General features: G+C 45.9%; 9 non-coding genes across 9 annotated transcripts; all 9 read left to right on the top strand.

The window, feature by feature from the left end:
* The first annotated feature begins 2,857 nt into the window (after window positions 1–2,857).
* Trnak-cuu (transfer RNA lysine (anticodon CUU)) lies at window positions 2,858–2,930 on the top strand. The gene has a single exon. It is a non-coding gene; the product is annotated as a tRNA-Lys (tRNA).
* Window positions 2,931–4,380: 1,450 nt separating this feature from the next.
* Trnak-cuu (transfer RNA lysine (anticodon CUU)) lies at window positions 4,381–4,453 on the top strand. Its single transcript has one exon. It is a non-coding gene; the product is annotated as a tRNA-Lys (tRNA).
* A 2,985-nt stretch (window positions 4,454–7,438) lies between these two features.
* Window positions 7,439–7,511, top strand: Trnak-cuu (transfer RNA lysine (anticodon CUU)). The gene has a single exon. It is a non-coding gene; the product is annotated as a tRNA-Lys (tRNA).
* Window positions 7,512–10,538: 3,027 nt separating this feature from the next.
* Window positions 10,539–10,611, top strand: Trnak-cuu (transfer RNA lysine (anticodon CUU)). The gene has a single exon. It is a non-coding gene; the product is annotated as a tRNA-Lys (tRNA).
* Window positions 10,612–13,611: 3,000 nt separating this feature from the next.
* On the top strand, window positions 13,612–13,684 carry Trnak-cuu (transfer RNA lysine (anticodon CUU)). Its single transcript has one exon. It is a non-coding gene; the product is annotated as a tRNA-Lys (tRNA).
* Window positions 13,685–15,135: 1,451 nt separating this feature from the next.
* On the top strand, window positions 15,136–15,208 carry Trnak-uuu (transfer RNA lysine (anticodon UUU)). The gene has a single exon. It is a non-coding gene; the product is annotated as a tRNA-Lys (tRNA).
* Window positions 15,209–18,190: 2,982 nt separating this feature from the next.
* Window positions 18,191–18,263, top strand: Trnak-cuu (transfer RNA lysine (anticodon CUU)). The gene has a single exon. It is a non-coding gene; the product is annotated as a tRNA-Lys (tRNA).
* Window positions 18,264–19,702: 1,439 nt separating this feature from the next.
* Window positions 19,703–19,775, top strand: Trnak-cuu (transfer RNA lysine (anticodon CUU)). The gene has a single exon. It is a non-coding gene; the product is annotated as a tRNA-Lys (tRNA).
* Window positions 19,776–21,210: 1,435 nt separating this feature from the next.
* On the top strand, window positions 21,211–21,283 carry Trnak-cuu (transfer RNA lysine (anticodon CUU)). Its single transcript has one exon. It is a non-coding gene; the product is annotated as a tRNA-Lys (tRNA).
* Window positions 21,284–22,205: the final 922 nt, after the last annotated feature.

Below are 22,205 nucleotides of genomic sequence, written 5' to 3'. Positions count from 1 at the left end.
AGTTAGAGCCTATGCTGACGATGTTGGTGTCGTCATAAGAGGGCAAGATGATGTAATTCCACTAGGGGCCATTCTTCAAAACTACTGCCACGCATCGGGTGCGACAACAAACGAAAATAAAAGTACAATCCTGCGAATGCGGGGTCTTGAACGGATACAAATCGATTGGGCGAAGTCAGTTACCACACATAAAACCCTGGGGACAATCCTGACGGCATGTCCAATGAGGATGACAGCCCTCAATTGGAAAGAGGTTTTAACAAAGATTCAAGGGGGACTTATTGAGAACTCACAACGACTTATGAACCAGGTTCAGAGGGTCAGGTTCATTAACTTATGCATTCTCTCAAAGGCATTCTATATGGCACAAGTTTTTCCCTTGCCGAAGTTGATAGCTCAGAAAATAATGTCGAGGGTTGCAAATTTCTTATGGAAGGGGGAAATCTTCAGGGTTAACCTAAGAACTGCGACTTTACATCCTAGAAATGAAGGCCTCGGACTGGTAGACATACGCAATAAAGCTTCTGCGCTTTTCATAAAAAGGTCTTTAAACATATTTCACGCCAACCCCGGCAGTATTACTACACAATTGTTTAAATGTGTCCAACCAGAAAGCCTTCAACCACCGGCAGACGTACAAAAAATTAACCCCCGACTGCGATACGTTAGGATCTTGTACACAGAATTGAGCTATGTTAACGAGAAACTCAGAACTTCACTGCACATTACAGCCAGAGATATCATGAGACAAAGACAACAATATGAAGGACAAAATAAAATTGCCACGAAATATATGAGTCATAACTGGGATGCAATTTGGGAGAATATTAGTTTTAACGGGCTCAATTCAGATGTGGTAACGGCATGGTACAAAGCCGTCAATAATATTGTCAGCACCAATGAGCGGCTTTATAAAATTGGGAAAGCTGAAACCCCCTTATGTCAGAAATGTAAACTAGTTGACACTGTGATTCATAGATTTACGTGTGCTGGAAATCTCAACAATTGGCATTGGCTCAGGAAAAGTCTTGCACTACTGCAACGAACGTCACCCAATTCCATTACTCCTATGGTGCTTTTCGGACCTGAAACTAAATATTACCCGAAAACCAAAAATAATGCAATACACTGGTTAATGGGACAGTTTGTCCATTACATTATCAATAAAATAGGTGGTGACGACGAAACGGAATTCAAGCTTTTTATGCAAATGGAGTACAGCAACATTCAGCAATATGCAGACCACAGGAAAATGTATGGAAACATGTTGATCATTTTTTTCGAACGAATAGGTGTTGGTTAAAGCGCACAGTCTAACACTAAATGTACTATTTAGGGGTAATGAAGAAGTGAAGTATGAATCTACGTTCAAGATGAAGGAAATGCCTCTTCTTTTATCCATTCATGTTACGTCTGCCCCCCAATAAGTGTCTCATAAATGCTCGCTGTATATGGCAGTATAATCACATGTTTCTTACTCGAATGTCTGTTGACTGAAAACTCGAATGACGGCTTTGCAGTGGGATCTCACCCCCAGATGTCGTACAACCAGTGCTCCTTACCACAATAAAGAGAGCAGGCGAAAAATATACACGACTATACCCGCTTTTCTATAACAATTAAAATGCACTGAAGGAGCCATTTGGTGGGAGTGATGTTGGGGGCATCGTGGCCAGGCCTCGAGTTCTTTGACCCCTGCCCTCGTTGTCCCCGTCATGCGCCTACTGATATGCATCCTTATAAAAAACAATAAAAAGCGGTCCAAGGCGCCAAACTAAAGGAAAAGGGGCTAGGATACCTGGCTTTAAAAAAATGAGAAACAAAATTGGTTAAAAAAAAGTGGTAGGGGAAAAAAAACAGTGATTAAGGCGTCTGACTCGACATCAGATTCCCTCTGGGAGCGTAGGTTCGTATCCTACCGGCTTCGTGCGATTTTGCGTACAAACGAGCAGAAAGTTTCGCGCACATGTGACATGCATGGATGAATAAAATTAAAAATAAAAATAAAAAATAAGTCGGTAGAGCGTGAGACTCTTAATCCCAGGATTGTGGGTTCGAACCACACGCTGGGCGGAACGGAATTTTTCTTCCGCTGCAGATGTAAATTACAGTTTTTCTGATTAACATGATGTAATGTAAATAGCAACTTTAAACTTTGCCTACGTCTCTGTCAGTCGCAAGGAAACTGTAAAAAAAAAAAAAATGGATAAGGCATCGGTCTCCTAAACCGGGGATTGTCGGTTAGAGAAAAAAAAAAGTGGTAGAGCGCTAGTCTAGTAAACCAAAGGTCGTGAGTTCCATCCTCAAAGGAGGAAATCGAATTTTGGAAATCAGTTGCGCGTCGTGGCCGTATAGCAAACAGTATCTGTGATGACGAACAATTATCGACATGCCTTTTATTAAGAATTACTCTCAGATGTGATTAAGAAACATACTGTTTTAATGTAGCATTTGAGCAGTACGAAACCGTCTGAATGTTGCTGTTGACCATTTTCTGCTTGGAGATGCTCTTGAGCTTGAAACACACACTACAAGACCGGTGTTAACTAGCGAAATGGTCGGCAGAGTGCCGTCACCCCGAGTTTCCACTGGCACTTGCACATCTAAAACAACGTCGGAAAGTAACTCGTTCGCCTTTTGAGTCACATCAAGTATGAGTGTTAATTTTGACGCCACTAGCTCTGCAGGTTGTCATGCAATTCCTTTACCTCTCAGAAATGATTATGAAATAAAAGTGAAGTACGTGACGAGTGCGACGTTAGGAACACATTAGGCACCATGGAGAGATTCTGTATGGGACCACCCAACCCAAACGAGTACTGTGTGACGTGCTGCCCGGCAAATATTCACCGAAGCAGCCCGGCTAGCTCAGTCGGTGGAGTATGAGACTCTTAATCTCTGGGTCGTGGGTTCGAGCCCCACGCAGGGCACAACCGAATTTTGTTCCGCTGCAGATGTAAATTACCGTTTTTCTGATTAACGTGATGTAATGGAAATAGCAACTTTAAACTTTGAATACGTCTCTGTCAGTCGCAAGAAAACTGTATTTGAAGGTGAAGGTGATTTTGTAGACATGTGTGAAAGACATGTTCTGAAATGCAAGTGTTGTTGTTTGGAGATCACATCGGTTACGTGTCAGATGTGTAGCCAAGCAGTAATGGGTCGCCATAGCTTTAAATATTAGTCGCTAATATGAAGTGTTGTCATCTGAAGTCTGATGATCCAGACGACCGTAACGACGAAGTACTCAAAAGTACCGCTAGGCCGCGCCTCTTTAGCTCAGTGATAGACCACTGGACTAGTAAACCAAGGGTCGTGAGTCCCATCCTCAAAGGAGAAAGTCGAATTTTGGAGATCAGTTGCGCGTCGTGGCCGTATAGCAAACAGTATCTGTGATGACGAACAATTAGCGACATGCCTTTTATTAAGAATTACTCTCAGATGTGATTAAGGCGAATGGAACAGATAAAGCCTTTGCCAAAGCGGTACAGCATAAGGTGGGACGAGGCAGTCTGAATTACATTTTATAGATGTATTTCTCACATATGTAAGAGCCTCTCGCGGACGTCGTCGCCGCCGCCGCCGCCGCCGCCGCCGCCGCCGCCGCCGCTTCTGCAGAAGTAGCAAATGGCCATCGTGGCAAATGCGGCGAGGCACGCCCTTGCCTTCGATTCCGTATGCACAAAGTGTGTGGTCTTGTTTCCCAGTCTATCTTCGGTCGGTCACGTAAGAGGTTGAATGTAAAGAATGGGTGGGAAAGAGCAAGGGCAGCGGCTGTGTAGAACGAAAACACAAATTATCAGGGGTGTCAGCGTTTCGAGATGTGTCATATACAAGTTGCACTTGGTCGTCAGTTACTGTGTGGCCTGATGGATAGGGCGTCGGACTTCGGATCTGAAGATTACAGGTTCGAATGCTGTCACGGTCGTGTTTTATCAGTTCTGAAAAAGAGACATACCGTTTTAATGTAGCATTTGAGCAGTACGAAACCGTCTGAATGTTGCTGTTGACCATTTTCTGCTTGGAGATGCTCTTGAGCTTGAAACACACACTACAATACCGGTGTTAACTAGCGAAATGGTCGGCAGATTGCCGTCACCGCGAGTTTCCACTGGCACTTGCACATCTAAAACAACGTCGGAAAGTAACTCGTTCGCCTTTTGAGTCACATCATTTATGAGTGTTAATTTTTACGCCACTAGCTCTGCAGGTTGTCATGCAATTCCTTTACCTCTCAGAAATGATTATGAAATAAAAGTGAAGTACGTGACGAGTGTGACGTTAGGAAAACATTAGGCAGCATGGAGAGATTCTGTATGGGACCACCCAACCCAAACGAGTACTGTGTGAAAAGCTACCTGGCAAGTATTCACCGAAGCAGCCGGGCTAGCTCAGTCGGTAGAGCATGAGACTCTTAATTTCAGAGGTGTGGGTTCGAGCCCCACGCATGGCACAACCGAATTTTGTTCCGCTGCAGATGTAAATTACCGTTTTCCTGATTAACGTGATGTAATGGAAATAGCAACTTTAAACTTTGCCCACGTCTCTGTCTGTCGCAAGGAACCTGTATTTGAAGGTGAAGGTGACTTTGTAGACATGTGTGAAAGACATGTTCTGAAATGCAAGTGTTGTTGTTCGGAGAGCACATCGGTTATGTGTCAGATGTGTAGCCAAGCATTAACGGGTCGCCATAGCTGCAAATATTAGTCGGTAATATGAAGTGTTGTCAGCTGAAGTCTGATGATCCAGACGACCGTGAGGACGAAGTACTCAAAAGTACCGCTAGGTAGCGCCTCTTTAGCTCAGTGGTAGAGCACTGGACTAGTAAACCAATGGTCGTGAATTCCATCCTCAAAGGACGAAGTCGAATTTTGGAAATCAGTTGCGCGTCGTGGCCGTATAGCAAACAGTATCTGTGATGACGAACAATTAGCGACATGACTTTTATTAAGAATTACTCTCAGATGTGATTAAGGCGAATGGCGCAGATAAAGCCTTTGCCAAAGCGGTACAGCATAAGGTTGGAAGAGGCAGTCTGAATTACATTTTATAGATGAATTTCTCACATATGTCAGAGCCTCTCACGGTCGTCGTCGTCGTCGTCGTCGTCGTCGTCGTCGTCGCCGCCGCCGCTTCTGCAGAAGTAGCAAATGGCCATCGTGGCAAATGCGGCGAGGCACGCCCTGCCTTCGATTCCGTTTGCACAAAGTGTGTGGTCTTGTTTCCCAGTCTATATTTGGTCGGTCACGTAAGAGGTTGAATGTAACGAATGGGTGGGAAAGAGCAAGGGCAGCGGCTGTGTAGAACGAAAACACAAATCATCAGGAGGTGTGAGCGTTTCGAGATGAGTCATATACAAGTTGCACTTGGTCGTCAGTGACTGTGTGGCCTAATGGATAAGGCGTCGGACTTCGGATCTAAAGATTACAGGTTCGAGTGCTGTCACGCTGGTGTTTTATCAGTTCTGAAAAAGAAACATACCGTTTTAATGTAGCATTTGAGCAGTACGAAACCGTCTGAATGTTGCTGTTGACCATTTTCTGCTTGGAGATGCTCTTGAGCTTGAAACACACACTACAAGACCGGTGTTAACTAGCGAAATGGTCGGCAGAGTGCCGTCACCGCGAGTTTCCACTGGCACTTGCTCATCTAAAACAACGTCGGAAAGTAACTCGTTCGCCTTTTGAGTCACATCAAGTATGAGTGTTAATTTTGACGCCACTAGCTCTGCAGGTTGTCATGCAATTCCTTTACCTGTCAGAAATGATTAAGAAATAAATTTGAAGTACGTGACGAGTGTGACGTTAGGAAAACATTAGGCAGCATGGAGAGATTCTGTATGGGACCAACCAACCCAAACGAGTACTGTGTGACAAGCTACCTGGCAAATATTCACCGAAGCAGATGGGCTAGCTCAGTCTGTAGAGCATGAGACTCTTAATCTCAGGGTCATGGGTTCGAGCCCCACGGTGGGCGTAACGGAATTTTGTTCCGCTGCAGATGTAAATTACCGTTTTTCTGATTAACGTGATGTAATGGAAATAGCAACTTTAAACTTTGCCCACGTCTCTGTCAGTCTCAAGGAAACTGTATTTGAAGGTGAAGGTGATTTTGTAAACATGTGTGAAAGACATGTTCTGAAATGCAAGTGTTGTTGTTTGGAGAGCACATCGGTTATGTGTCAGATGTGTAGCCAAGCAGTAATGGGTCGCCATAGCTGCAAAAATTAGTCGGTAATATGAAGTGTTGTCAGCTGAAGTCTGATGATCCAGACGACCGTAAGGACAAAGTACACAAAAGTACCGCTAGGCCGCGCCTCTTTAGCTCAGTGGTAGAGCACTGGACTAGTAAACCAAAGGTCGTGACTTCCATCCTCAAAGGAGGAAGTCGAATTTTGGAAATCAGTTGCGCGTCGTGGCCGTATAGCAAACAGTATCTGTGATGACGAACAATTAGCGACATGCCTTTTATTAAGAATTACTCTCAGATGTGATTAAGGCGAATGGAGCAGATAAAGCCTTTGCCAAAGCGGTACAGCATAAGGTGGGACGAGGCAGTCTGAATTACATTTTATAGATGTATTTCTCACATATGTAAGAGCCTCTCGCGGTCGTCGTCGTCGTCGTCGTCGTCGTCGTCGTCGTCGTCGTCGTCGTCGCCGCCGCCGCTTCTGCAGAAGTAGCAAATGGCCATCGTGGCAAATGCGGCGAGGCACGCCCTTGCCTTCGATTCCGTATGCACTAAGTGTGTGGTCTTGTTTCCCAGTCTATCTTCGGTCGGTCACGTAAGAGGTTGAATGTAAAGAATGGGTGGGAAAGAGCAAGGGCAGCGGCTGTGTAGAACGAAAACACAAATTATCAGGGGTGTCAGCGTTTCGAGATGTGTCATATACCAGTTGCACTTGGTCGTCAGTTACTGTGTGGCCTGATGGATAGGGCGTCGGACTTCGGATCTGAAGAGTACAGGTTCGAATGCTGTCACGGTCGTGTTTTATCAGTTCTGAAAAAGAGACATACCGTTTTAATGTAGCATTTGAGCAGTACGAAACCGTCTGAATGTTGCTGTTGACCATTTTCTGCTTGGAGATGCTCTTGAGCTTGAAACACACACTACAATACCGGTGTTAACTACCGAAATGGTCGGCAGATTGCCGTCACCGCGAGTTTCCACTGGCACTTGCACATCTAAAACAACGTCGGAAAGTAACTCGTTCGCCTTTTGAGTCACATCATGTATGAGTGTTAATTTTGACGCCACTAGCTCTGCAGGTTGTCATGCAATTCCTTTACCTCTCAGAAATGATTATGAAATGAAAGTGAAGTACGTGACGAGTGTGACGTTAGGAAAACATTAGGCAGCATGGAGAGATTCTGTATGGGACCACCCAACCCAAACGAGTACTGTGTGACAAGCTACCTGGCAAGTATTCACCGAAGCAGCCGGGTTAGCTCAGTCGGTAGAGCATGTGACTCTTAATTTCAGAGTCGTGGGTTCGAGCCCCACGCAGGGCAGAACCGAATTTTTTTTCCGCTGCAGATGTAAATTACCGTTTTCCTGATTAACGTGATGTAATGGAAACAGCAACTTTAAACTTTGCCCACGTCTCTGTCTGTCGCAAGGAACCTGTATTTGAAGGTGAAGGTGACTTTGTAGACATGTGTGAAAGACATGTTCTGAAATGCAAGTGTTGTTGTTCGGAGAGCACATCGGTTATGTGTCAGATGTGTAGCCAAGCAATAACGGGTCGCCATAGCTGCAAATATTAGTCGGTAATATGAAGTGTTGTCAGCTGAAGTCTGATGATCCAGACGACCGTAAGGACGAAGTACTCAAAAGTACCGCTAGGAAGCGCCTCTTTAGCTCAGTGGTAGAGCACTGGACTAGTAAACCAATAGTCGTGAATTCCATCCTCAAAGGACGAAGTCGAATTTTGGAAATCAGTTGCGCGTCGTGGCCGTATAGCAAACAGTATCTGTGATGACGAACAATTAGCGACATGCCTTTTATTAAGAATTACTCTCAGATGTGATTAAGGCGAATGGCGCAGATAAAGCCTTTGCCAAAGTGGTACAGCATAAGGTTGGACGAGGCAGTCTGAATTACATTTTATAGATGTATTTCTCACATATGTCAGAGCCTCTCGCGGTCGTCGTCGTCGTCGTCGTCGTCGTCGTCGTCGTCGTCGTCGTCGTCGTCGCCGCCGCCGCCGCCGCTTCTGCAGAAATAGCAAATGGCCATCGTGGCAAATGCGGCGAGGGACGCCCTGCCTTCGATTCCGAATGCACAAAGTGTGTGGTCTTGTTTCCCAGTCTATATTTGGTCGGTCACGTAAGAGGTTGAATGTAACGAATGGGTGGGAAAGAGCAAGGGCAGCGGCTGTGTAGAACGAAAACACAAATTATCAGGAGGTGTGAGCGTTTCGAGATGAGTCATATACAAGTTGCACTTGGTCGTCAGTGACTGTGTGGCCTAATGGATAAGGCGTCGGACTTCGGATCTAAAGATTACAGGTTCGAATGCTGTCACGCTGGTGTTTTATCAGTTCTGAAAAAGAAACATACCGTTTTAATGTAGCATTTGAGCAGTACGAAACCGTATGAATGTTGCTGTTGACCATTTTCTGCTTGGAGATGCTCTTGAGCTTGAAACACACACTACAAGACCGGTGTAAACTAGCGAAATGGTCGGCAGAGTGCCGTCACCGCGAGTTTCCACTGGCACTTGCTCATCTATAACAACGTCGGAAAGTAACTCGTTCGCCTTTTGAGTCACATCAAGTATGAGTGTTAATTTTGACGCCACTAGCTCTGCAGGTTGTCATGCAATTCCTTTACCTCTCAGAAATGATTAAGAAATAAATGTGAAGTACGTGACGAGTGTGACGTTAGGAAAACATTAGGCAGCATGGAGAGATTCTTTATGGGACCACCCAACCCAAACGAGTACTGTGTGACAAGCTACCTGGCAAGTATTCACCGAAGCAGCTGGGCTAGTTCAGTCTGTAGAGCATGAGAATCTTAATCTCAGGGTCGTGGGTTCGAGCCCCACGGTGGGCGTAACGGAATTTTGTTCCGCTGCAGATGTAAATTACCGTTTTTCTGATTAACGTGATGTAATGGAAATAGCAACTTTAAACTTTGCCCACGTCTCTGTCAGTCGCAAGGAAACTGTATTTTTGAGGGTGAAGGTGATTTTGTAAACATGTGTGAAAGACATGTTCTGAAATGCAAGTGTTGTTGTTTGGAGAGCACATCGGTTATGTGTCAGATGTGTAGCCAAGCAGTAATGGGTCGCCATAGCTGCAAATATTAGTCGGTAATATGAAGTGTTGTCAGCTGAAGTCTGATGATCCAAACGACCGTAAGGACGAAGTACACAAAAGTACCGCTAGGCCGCGCCTCTTTAGCTCAGTGGTAGAGCACTGGACTAGTAAACCAAAGGTCGTGACTTCCATCCTCAAAGGAGGAAGTCGAATTTTGGAAATCAGTTGCGCGTCGTGGCCGTATAGCAAACAGTATCTGTGATGACGAACAATTAGCGACATGCCTTTTATTAAGAATTACTCTCAGATGTGATTAAGGCGAATGGAGCAGATAAAGCCTTTGCCAAAGCGGTACAGCATAAGGTGGGACGAGGCAGTCTGAATTACATTTTATAGATGTATTTCTCACATATGTAAGAGCCTCTAGCGGTCGTCGTCGTCGTCGTCGTCGTCGTCGTCGTCGTCGTCGTCGTCGTCGTCGTCGTCGTCGTCGCCGCCGCCGCCGCTTCTGCAGAAGTAGCAAATGGCCATCGTGGCAAATGCGGCGAGGCACGCCCTTGCCTTCGATTCCGTATGCACTAAGTGTGTGGTCTTGTTTCCCAGTCTATCTTCGGTCGGTCACGTAAGAGGTTGAATGTAAAGAATGGGTGGGAAAGAGCAAGGGCAGCGGCTGTGTAGAACGAAAACACAAATTATCAGGGGTGTCAGCGTTTCGAGATGTGTCATATACAAGTTGCACTTGGTCGTCAGTTACTGTGTGGCCTGATGGATAGGGCGTCGGACTTCGGATCTGAAGATTACAGGTTCGAATGCTGTCACGGTCGTGTTTTATCAGTTCTGAAAAAGAGACATACCGTTTTAATGTAGCATTTGAGCAGTACGAAACCGTCTGAATGTTGCTGTTGACCATTTTCTGCTTGGAGATGCTCTTGAGCTTGAAACACACACTACAATACCGGTGTTAACTACCGAAATGGTCGGCAGATTGCCGTCACCGCGAGTTTCCACTGGCACTTGCACATCTAAAACAACGTCGGAAAGTAACTCGTTCGCCTTTTGAGTCACATCATGTATGAGTGTTAATTTTGACGCCACTAGCTCTGCAGGTTGTCATGCAATTCCTTTACCTCTCAGAAATGATTATGAAATAAAAGTGAAGTACGTGACGAGTGTGACGTTAGGAAAACATTAGGCAGCATGGAGAGATTCTGTATGGGACCACCCAACCCAAACGAGTACTGTGTGACAAGCTACCTGGCAAGTATTCACCGAAGCAGCCGGGTTAGCTCAGTCGGTAGAGCATGTGACTCTTAATTTCAGAGTCGTGGGTTCGAGCCCCACGCAGGGCAGAACCGAATTTTTTTTCCGCTGCAGATGTAAATTACCGTTTTCCTGATTAACGTGATGTAATGGAAACAGCAACTTTAAACTTTGCCCACGTCTCTGTCTGTCGCAAGGAACCTGTATTTGAAGGTGAAGGTGACTTTGTAGACATGTGTGAAAGACATGTTCTGAAATGCAAGTGTTGTTGTTCGGAGAGCACATCGGTTATGTGTCAGATGTGTAGCCAAGCAATAACGGGTCGCCATAGCTGCAAATATTAGTCGGTAATATGAAGTGTTGTCAGCTGAAGTCTGATGATCCAGACGACCGTAAGGACGAAGTACTCAAAAGTACCGCTAGGAAGCGCCTCTTTAGCTCAGTGGTAGAGCACTGGACTAGTAAACCAATAGTCGTGAATTCCATCCTCAAAGGACGAAGTCGAATTTTGGAAATCAGTTGCGCGTCGTGGCCGTATAGCAAACAGTATCTGTGATGACGAACAATTAGCGACATGCCTTTTATTAAGAATTACTCTCAGATGTGATTAAGGCGAATGGCGCAGATAAAGCCTTTGCCAAAGCGGTACAGCATAAGGTTGGACGAGGCAGTCTGAATTACATTTTATAGATGTATTTCTCACATATGTCAGAGCCTGTCGTCGTCGTCGTCGTCGTCGTCGTCGTCGTCGTCGTCGTCGTCGTCGTCGTCGTCGTCGTCGCCGCCGCCGCCGCTTCTGCAGAAATAGCAAATGGCCATCGTGGCAAATGCGGCGAGGGACGCCCTGCCTTCGATTCCGAATGCACAAAGTGTGTGGTCTTGTTTCCCAGTCTATATTTGGTCGGTCACGTAAGAGGTTGAATGTAACGAATGGGTGGGAAAGAGCAAGGGCAGCGGCTGTGTAGAACGAAAACACAAATTATCAGGAGGTGTGAGCGTTTCGAGATGAGTCATATACAAGTTGCACTTGGTCGTCAGTGACTGTGTGGCCTAATGGATAAGGCGTCGGACTTCGGATCTAAAGATTACAGGTTCGAATGCTGTCACGCTGGTGTTTTATCAGTTCTGAAAAAGAAACATACCGTTTTAATGTAGCATTTGAGCAGTACGAAACCGTATGAATGTTGCTGTTGACCATTTTCTGCTTGGAGATGCTCTTGAGCTTGAAACACACACTACAAGACCGGTGTAAACTAGCGAAATGGTCGGCAGAGTGCCGTCACCGCGAGTTTCCACTGGCACTTGCTCATCTATAACAACGTCGGAAAGTAACTCGTTCGCCTTTTGAGTCACATCAAGTATGAGTGTTAATTTTGACGCCACTAGCTCTGCAGGTTGTCATGCAATTCCTTTACCTCTCAGAAATGATTAAGAAATAAATGTGAAGTACGTGACGAGTGTGACGTTAGGAAAACATTAGGCAGCATGGAGAGATTCTTTATGGGACCACCCAACCCAAACGAGTACTGTGTGACAAGCTACCTGGCAAGTATTCACCGAAGCAGCTGGGCTAGTTCAGTCTGTAGAGCATGAGAATCTTAATCTCAGGGTCGTGGGTTCGAGCCCCACGGTGGGCGTAACGGAATTTTGTTCCGCTGCAGATGTAAATTACCGTTTTTCTGATTAACGTGATGTAATGGAAATAGCAACTTTAAACTTTGCCCACGTCTCTGTCAGTCGCAAGGAAACTGTATTTTTGAGGGTGAAGGTGATTTTGTAAACATGTGTGAAAGACATGTTCTGAAATGCATGTGTTGTTGTTTGGAGAGCACATCGGTTATGTGTCAGATGTGTAGCCAAGCAGTAATGGGTCACCATAGCTGCAAATATTAGTCGGTAATATGAAGTGTTGTCAGCTGAAGTCTGATGATCCAAACGACCGTAAGGACGAAGTACACAAAAGTACCGCTAGGCCGCGCCTCTTTAGCTCAGTGGTAGAGCACTGGACTAGTAAACCAAAGGTCGTGACTTCCATCCTCAAAGGAGGAAGTCGAATTTTGGAAATCAGTTGCGCGTCGTGGCCGTATAGCAAACAGTATCTGTGATGACGAACAATTAGCGACATGCCTTTTATTAAGAATTACTCTCAGATGTGATTAAGGCGAATGGAGCAGATAAAGCCTTTGCCAAAGCGGTACAGCATAAGGTGGGACGAGGCAGTCTGAATTACATTTTATAGATGTATTTCTCACATATGTAAGAGCCTCTAGCGGTCGTCGTCGTCGTCGTCGTCGTCGTCGTCGTCGTCGCCGCCGCCGCTTCTGCAGAAGTAGCAAATGGCCATCGTGGCAAATGCGGCGAGGCACGCCCTTGCCTTCGATTCCGTATGCACTAAGTGTGTGGTCTTGTTTCCCAGTCTATCTTCGGTCGGTCACGTAAGAGGTTGAATGTAAAGAATGGGTGGGAAAGAGCAAGGGCAGCGGCTGTGTAGAACGAAAACACAAATTATCAGGGGTGTCAGCGTTTCGAGATGTGTCATATACAAGTTGCACTTGGTCGTCAGTTACTGTGTGGCCTGATGGATAGGGCGTCGGACTTCGGATCTGAAGATTACAGGTTCGAATGCTGTCACGGTCGTGTTTTATCAGTTCTGAAAAAGAGACATACCGTTTTAATGTAGCATTTGAGCAGTACGAAACCGTCTGAATGTTGCTGTTGACCATTTTCTGCTTGGAGATGCTCTTGAGCTTGAAACACACACTACAATACCGGTGTTAACTACCGAAATGGTCGGCAGATTGCCGTCACCGCGAGTTTCCACTGGCACTTGCACATCTAAAACAACGTCGGAAAGTAACTCGTTCGCCTTTTGAGTCACATCATGTATGAGTGTTAATTTTGACGCCACTAGCTCTGCAGGTTGTCATGCAATTCCTTTACCTCTCAGAAATGATTATGAAATAAAAGTGAAGTACGTGACGAGTGTGACGTTAGGAAAACATTAGGCAGCATGGAGAGATTCTGTATGGGACCACCCAACCCAAACGAGTACTGTGTGACAAGCTACCTGGCAAGTATTCACCGAAGCAGCCGGGTTAGCTCAGTCGGTAGAGCATGTGACTCTTAATTTCAGAGTCGTGGGTTCGAGCCCCACGCTGGGCAGAACCGAATTTTTTTTCCGCTGCAGATGTAAATTACCGTTTTCCTGATTAACGTGATGTAATGGAAATAGCAACTTTAAACTTTGCCCACGTCTCTGTCTGTCGCAAGGAACCTGTATTTGAAGGTGAAGGTGACTTTGTAGACATGTGTGAAAGACATGTTCTGAAATGCAAGTGTTGTTGTTCGGAGAGCACATCGCTTATGTGTCAGATGTGTAGCCAAGCAATAACGGGTCGCCATAGCTGCAAATATTAGTCGGTAATATGAAGTGTTGTCAGCTGAAGTCTGATGATCCAGACGACCGTAAGGACGAAGTACTCAAAAGTACCGCTAGGAAGCGCCTCTTTAGTTCAGTGGTAGAGCACTGGACTAGTAAACCAATGGTCGTGAATTCCATCCTCAAAGGACGAAGTCGAATATTGGAAATCAGTTGCGCGTCGTGGCCGTATAGCAAACAGTATCTGTGATGACGAACAATTAGCGACATGCCTTTTATTAAGAATTACTCTCAGATGTGATTAAGGCGAATGGCGCAGATAAAGCCTTTGCCAAAGCGGTACAGCATAAGGTTGGACGAGGCAGTCTGAATTACATTTTATAGATGTATTTCTCACATATGTCAGAGCCTCTCGCGGTCGTCGTCGTCGTCGTCGTCGTCGTCGTCGTCGCCGCCGCCGCCGCTTCTGCAGAAGTAGCAAATGGCCATCGTGGCAAATGCGGCGAGGCACGCCCTGCCTTCGATTCCGTTTGCACAAAGTGTATGGTCTTGTTTCCCAGTCTATATTTGGTCGGTCACGTAAGAGGTTGAATGTAACGAATGGGTGGGAAAGAGCAAGGGCAGCGGCTGTGTAGAACGAAAACACAAATTATCAGGAGGTGTGAGCGTTTCGAGATGAGTCATATACAAGTTGCACTTGGTCGTCAGTGACTGTGCGGCCTAATGGATAAGGCGTCGGACTTCGGATCTAAAGATTACAGGTTCGAATGCTGTCACGCTGGTGTTTTATCAGTTCTGAAAAAGAAACATACCGTTTTAATGTAGCATTTGAGCAGTACGAAACCGTCTGAATGTTGCTGTTGACCATATTCTGCTTGGAGATGCTCTTGAGCTTGAAACACACACTACAAGACCGGTGTAAACTAGCGAAATGGTCGGCAGAGTGCCGTCACCGCGAGTTTCCACTGGCACTTGCTCATCTAAAACAACGTCGGAAAGTAACTCGTTCGCCTTTTGAGTCACATCAAGTATGAGTGTTAATTTTGACGCCACTAGCTCTGCAGGTTGTCATGCAATTCCTTTACCTCTCAGAAATGATTAAGAAATAAATGTGAAGTACGTGACGAGTGTGACGTTAGGAAAACATTAGGCAGCATGGAGAGATTCTTTATGGGACCACCCAACCCAAACGAGTACTGTGTGACAAGCTACCTGGCAAGTATTCACCGAAGCAGCTGGGCTAGCTCAGTCGGTAGAGCATGAGACTTTTAATCCCAGGGTCGTGGGTTCGAGCCCCACGGTGGGCGGAATGGAATTTTGTTCCGCTGCAGATGTAAATTACCGTTTTTCTGATTAACGTGATGTAATGGAAATAGCAACTTTAAACTTTGCCCACGTCTCTGTCAGTCGCAAGGAAACTGTATTTGAAGGTGAAGGTGATTTTGTAGACATGTGTGAAAGGCATGTTCTGAAATACAAGTGTTGTTGTTTGGAGAGCACATCGGTTATGTGTCAGATGTGTAGCCAAGCAGTAATGGGTCGCCATAGCTGCAAATATTAGTCGGTAATATGAAGTGTAGTCAGCTGTAGTCTGATGATCCAGACGACCGTAAGGACGAAGTACACAAAAGTACCGCTAGGCCGCGCCTCTTTAGCTCAGTGGTAGAGCACTGGACTAGTAAACCAAAGCTCGTGACTTCCATCCTCAAAGGAGGAAGTCGAATTTTGGAAATCAGTTGCGCGTCGTTGCCGTATAGCAAACAGTATCTGTGATGACGAACAATTAGCGACATGCCTTTTATTAAGAATTACTCTCAGATGTGATTAAGGGGAATGGCGCAGATAAAGCCTTTGCCAAAGCGGTACAGCATAAGGTGGGACGAGGCAGTCTGAATTAGATTCTATATATGTATTTCTCACATATGTCAGAGCCCCTCCCGGTCGTCGTCGTCGTCGTCGTCTTCGCCGCCACCGCTTCTGCAGAAGTAGCAAATGGCCATCGTGGCAAATGCGGCGAGGCACGCCCTTGCCTTCGATTCCGTATGCACAAAGTGTGTGGTCTTGTTTCCCAGTCTATCTTTGGTCGGTCACGTAAGACGTTGAATGTAACGAATGGGTGGGAAAGAGCAAGGGCAGCGGCTGTGTAGAACGAAAACACAAATTATCAGGGGTGTGAGCGTTTCGAGATGAGTCATATACTAGTTGCACTTGGTCGTCAGTGACTGTGTGGCCTAATGGATAAAGCGTCGGACCTCGGATCTGAAGATTACAGGTTCGAATGCTGTCACGCTCGTGTTTTATCAGTTCTGAAAAAGAAACATACCGTTTTAATGTAGCATTTGAGCAGTACGAAACCGTCTGAATGTTGCTGTTGACCATTTTCTGCTTGGAGATGCTCTTGAGCTTGTAACACACACTACAAGACCGGTGTTAACTAGCGAAATGGTCGGCAGAGTGCCGTCACCGCGAGTTTCCACTGGCACTTGCTCATCTATAACAACGTCGGAAAGTAACTCGTTCGCCTTTTGAGTCACATCAAGTATGAGTGTTAATTTTGACGCCACTAGCTCTGCAGGTTGTCATGCAATTCCTTTACCTCTCAGAAATGATTAAGAAATAAATGTGAAGTACGTGACGAGTGTGACATTAGGAAAACATTAGGCAGCATGGAGAGACTCTTTATGGGACCACCCAACCCAAACGAGTACTGTGTGACAAGCTACCTGGCAAGTATTCACCGAAGCAGCTGGGCTAGTTCAGTCTGTAGAGCATGAGAATCTTAATCTCAGGGTCGTGGGTTCGAGCCCCTCGGTGGGCGTAACGGAATTTTGTTCCGCTGCAGATGTAAATTACCGTTTTTCTGATTAACGTGATGTAATGGAAATAGCAACTTTAAACTTTGCCCACGTCTCTGTCAGTCGCAAGGAAACTGTATTTGAGGGTGAAGGTGATTTTGTAAACATGTGTGAAAGACATGTTCTGAAATGCAAGTGTTGTTGTTTGGAGAGCACATCGGTTATGTGTCAGATGTGTAGCCAAGCAGTAATGGGTCGCCATAGCTGCAAATATTAGTCGGTAATATGAAGTGTAGTCAGCTGAAGTCTGATGATCCAGACGACCGTAAGGACGAAGTACACAAAAGTACCGCTAGGCCGCGCCTCTTTAGCTCAGTGGTAGAGCACTGGACTAGTAAACCAAAGCTCGTGACTTCCATCCTCAAAGGAGGAAGTCGAATTTTGGAAATCAGTTGCGCGTCGTGGCCGTATAGCAAACAGTATCTGTGATGACGAACAATTAGCGACATGCCTTTTATTAAGAATTACTCTCAGATGTGATTAAGGCGAATGGAGCAGATAAAGCCTTTGCCAAAGCGGTACAGCATAAGGTGGGACGAGGCAGTCTGAATTACATTTTATAGATGTATTTCTCACATATGTAAGAGCCTCTCGCGGTCGTCGTCGTCGTCGTCGTCGCCGTCGTCGTCGTCGTCGTCGTCGTCGTCGTCGCCGCCGCCGCCGCTTCTGCAGAAGTAGCAAATGGCCATCGTGGCAAATGCGGCGAGGCACGCCCTTGCCTTCGATTCCGTATGCACAAAGTGTGTGGTCTTGTTTCCCAGTCTATCTTCGGTCGGTCACGTAAGAGGTTGAATGTAAAGAATGGGTGGGAAAGAGCAAGGGCAGCGGCTGTGTAGAACGAAAACACTAATTATCAGGGGTGTCAGCGTTTCGAGATGTGTCATATACAAGTTGCACTTGGTCGTCAGTTACTGTGTGGCCTGATGGATAGGGCGTCGGACTTCGGATATGAAGATTACAGGTTCGAATGCTGTCACGGTCGTGTTTTATCAGTTCTGAAAAAGAGACATACCGTTTTAATGTAGCATTTGAGCAGTACGAAACCGTCTGAATGTTGCTGTTGACCATTTTCTGCTTGGAGATGCTCTTGAGCTTGAAACACACACTACAATACCGGTGTTAACTACCGAAATGGTCGGCAGATTGCCGTCACCGCGAGTTTCCACTGGCACTTGCACATCTAAAACAACGTCGGAAAGTAACTCGTTCGCCTTTTGAGTCACATCATGTATGAGTGTTAATTTTGACGCCACTAGCTCTGCAGGTTGTCATGCAATTCCTTTACCTCTCGGAAATGATTATGAAATAAAAGTGAAGTACGTGACGAGTGTGACGTTAGGAAAACATTAGGCAGCATGGAGAGATTCTGTATGGGACCACCCAACCCAAACGAGTACTGTGTGACAAGCTACCTGGCAAGTATTCACCGAAGCAGCCGGGTTAGCTCAGTCGGTAGAGCATGTGACTCTTAATTTCAGAGTCGTGGGTTCGAGCCCCACGCAGGGCAGAACCGAATTTTTTTTCCGCTGCAGATGTAAATTACCGTTTTCCTGATTAACGTGATGTAATGGAAATAGCAACTTTAAACTTTGCCCACGTCTCTGTCTGTCGCAAGGAACCTGTATTTGAAGGTGAAGGTGACTTTGTAGACATGTGTGAAAGACATGTTCTGAAATGCAAGTGTTGTTGTTCGGAGAGCACATCGCTTATGTGTCAGATGTGTAGCCAAGCAATAACGGGTCGCCATAGCTGCAAATATTAGTCGGTAATATGAAGTGTTGTCAGCTGAAGTCTTATGATCCAGACGACCGTAAGGACGAAGTACTCAAAAGTACCGCTAGGAAGCGCCTCTTTAGCTCAGTAGTAGAGCACTGGACTAGTAAACCAATGGTCGTGAATTCCATCCTCAAAGGACGAAGTCGAATATTGGAAATCAGTTGCGCGTCGTGGCCGTATAGCAAACAGTATCTGTGATGACGAACAATTAGCGACATGCCTTTTATTAAGAATTACTCTCAGATGTGATTAAGGCGAATGGCGCAGATAAAGCCTTTGCCAAAGGGGTACAGCATAAGGTTGGACGAGGCAGTCTGAATTACATTTTATAGATGTATATCTCACATATGTCAGAGCCTCTCGCGGTCGTCATCGTCGTCGTCGTCGTCGCCGCCGCCGCTTCTGCAGAAGTAGCAAATGGCCATCGTGGCAAATGCGGCGAGGCACGCCCTGCCTTCGATTCCGTTTGCACAAAGTGTGTGGTCTTGTTTCCCAGTCTATATTTGGTCGGTCACGTAAGAGGTTGAATGTAACGAATGGGTGGGAAAGAGCAAGGGCAGCGGCTGTGTAGAACGAAAACACAAATTATCAGGAGGTGTGAGCGTTTCGAGATGAGTCATATACAAGTTGCACTTGGTCGTCAGTGACTGTGTGGCCTAATGGATAAGGCGTCGGACTTCGGATCTAAAGATTACAGGTTCGAATGCTGTCACGCTGGTGTTTTATCAGTTCTGAAAAAGAAACATACCGTTTTAATGTAGCATTTGAGCAGTACGAAACCGTCTGAATGTTGCTGTTGACCATATTCTGCTTGGAGATGCTCTTGAGCTTGAAACACACACTACAAGACCGGTGTAAACTAGCGAAATGGTCGGCAGAGTGCCGTCACCGCGAGTTTCCACTGGCACTTGCTCATCTAAAACAACGTCGGAAAGTAACTCGTTCGCCTTTTGAGTCACATCAAGTATGAGTGTTAATTTTGACGCCACTAGCTCTGCAGGTTGTCATGCAATTCCTTTACCTCTCAGAAATGATTAAGAAATAAATGTGAAGTACGTGACGAGTGTGACGTTAGGAAAACATTAGGCAGCATGGAGAGATTCTTTATGGGACCACCCAACCCAAACGAGTACTGTGTGACAAGCTACCTGGCAAGTATTCACCGAAGCAGCTGGGCTAGCTCAGTCGGTAGAGCATGAGACTCTTAATCCCAGGGTCGTGGGTTCGAGCCCCACGCTGGGCGGAATGGAATTTTGTTCCGCTGCAGATGTAAATTACCGTTTTTCTGATTAACGTGATGTAATGGAAATAGCAACTTTAAACTTTGCCCACGTCTCTGTCAGTCGCAAGGAAACTGTATTTGAAGGTGAAGGTGATTTTGTAGACATGTGTGAAAGGCATCTTCTGAAATACAAGTGTTGTTGTTTGGAGAGCACATCGGTTATGTGTCAGATGTGTAGCCAAGCAGTAATGGGTCGCCATAGCTGCAAATATTAGTCGGTAATATGAAGTGTAGTCAGCTGAAGTCTGATGATCCAGACGACCGTAAGGACGAAGTACACAAAAGTACCGCTAGGCCGCGCCTCTTTAGCTCAGTGGTAGAGCACTGGACTAGTAAACCAAAGCTCGTGACTTCCATCCTCAAAGGAGGAAGTCGAATTTTGGAAATCAGTTGCGCGTCGAGGCCGTATAGCAAACAGTATCTGTGATGACGAACAATTAGCGACATGCCTTTTATTAAGAATTACTCTCAGATGTGATTAAGGGGAATGGCGCAGATAAAGCCGTTGCCAAAGCGGTACAGCATAAGGTGGGACGAGGCAGTCTGAATTAGATTCTATATATGTATTTCTCACATATGTCAGAGCCCCTCGCGGTCGTCGTCGTCGTCGTCTTCGCCGCCGCCGCTTCTGCAGAAGTAGCAAATGGCCATCGTGGCAAATGCGGCGAGGCACGCCCTTGCCTTCGATTCCGTATGCACAAAGTGTGTGGTCTTGTTTCCCAGTCTATCTTTGGTCGGTCACGTAAGACGTTGAATGTAACGAATGGGTGGGAAAGAGCAAGGGCAGCGGCTGTGTAGAACGAAAACACAAATTATCAGGGGTGTGAGCGTTTCGAGATGAGTCATATACTAGTTGCACTTGGTCGTCAGTGACTGTGTGGCCTAATGGATAAAGCGTCGGACCTCGGATCTGAAGATTACAGGTTCGAATGCTGTCACGCTCGTGTTTTATCAGTTCTGAAAAAGAAACATACCGTTTTAATGTAGCATTTGAGCAGTACGAAACCGTCTGAATGTTGCTGTTGACCATTTTCTGCTTGGAGATGCTCTTGAGCTTGTAACACACACTACAAGACCGGTGTTAACTTGCGAAATGGTCGGCAGATTGCCGTCACCGCGAGTTTCCACTGGCACTTGCACATCTAAAACAACGTCGGAAAGTAACTCGTTCGCCTTTTGAGTCACATCAAGTATGAGTGTTAATTTTGACGCCACTAGCTCTGCAGGTTGTCATGCAATTAGTTTACCTCTTAGAAATGATAATGAAATAATAGTGAAGTACTTGACGAGTGTGACGTTAGGAAAACATTAGGCAGCATGGAGAGATTCTGTATGGGACCACCCAACCCAAACGAGTACTGTGTGACGTGCTACCCGGCAAGTATTCACCGAAGCAGCAGGGCTTGCTCAGTCGGTAGAGCATGAGACTCTTAATCTCAGGGTTGTGGGTTCGAGCCCCACGCTGGGCGGAACGGAATTTTGTTCCGCTGCAGATGTAAATTACCGTTTTTCTGATTAACGTGATGTAATGGAAATAGCAACTGTAACTTTGCCTACGTCTCTGTCAGTCGCAAAGAAACTGTATTTGAAGGTGAACGTGATTTTGTAGACATGTGTGAAAGACATGTTCTGAAATGCAAGTGTTGTTGTTTGGAGAGCACATCGGTTATGTGTCAGATGTGTAGCCAAGCAGTAATGGGTCGCCATAGCTGCAAATATTAGTCGGTAATATGAAGTGTTGTCAGCTGAAGTCTGATGATCCAGACGACCGTAAGGACGAAGTACTCAAAAGTACCGCTAGGCCGCGCCTCTTTAGCTCAGTGGTAGAGCACTGGACTAGTAAGCCAAGGGTCGTGAATTCCATCCTCAAAGGAGGAAGTCGAATTTTGGAAATCAGTTGCGCGTCGTGGCCGTATAGCAAACAGTATCTGAGATGACGAACAATTAGCGACATGCCTTTTATTAAGAATTACTCTCAGATGTGATTAAGGCGAATGGCGCAGATAAAGCCTTTGCCAAAGCGGTTCAGCATAAGGTTGGACGAGGCAGTCTGAATTACATTTTATAGATGTATTTCTCACATATGTCAGAGCCTCTCCCGGTCGTCGTCGTCGTCGTCGTCGTCGTCGTCGTCGCTTCTGCAGAAGTAGCAAATGGCCATCGTGGCAAATGCGGCGAGGCACGCCCTGCCTTCGATTCCGTATGCACAAAGTGTGTGGTCTTGTTTCCCAGTCTATATTTGGTCGGTCACGTAAGAGGTTGAATGTAACGAATGGGTGGGAAAGAGCAAGGGGCAGCGGCTGTGTAGAACGAAAACACAAATTATCAGGGGTGTGAGCGTTTCGAGATGAGTCATACACAAGTTGCACTTGGTCGTCAGTGACTGTGTTG

Source organism: Schistocerca gregaria, chromosome 8, assembly GCF_023897955.1.
Source record: "Schistocerca gregaria isolate iqSchGreg1 chromosome 8, iqSchGreg1.2, whole genome shotgun sequence".
Lineage (NCBI taxonomy): Eukaryota > Metazoa > Arthropoda > Insecta > Orthoptera > Acrididae > Schistocerca > Schistocerca gregaria.
The sequence above is the reverse complement of the archived record's forward strand: the minus strand, read 5'-3'. Positions and strand labels throughout refer to the sequence as shown.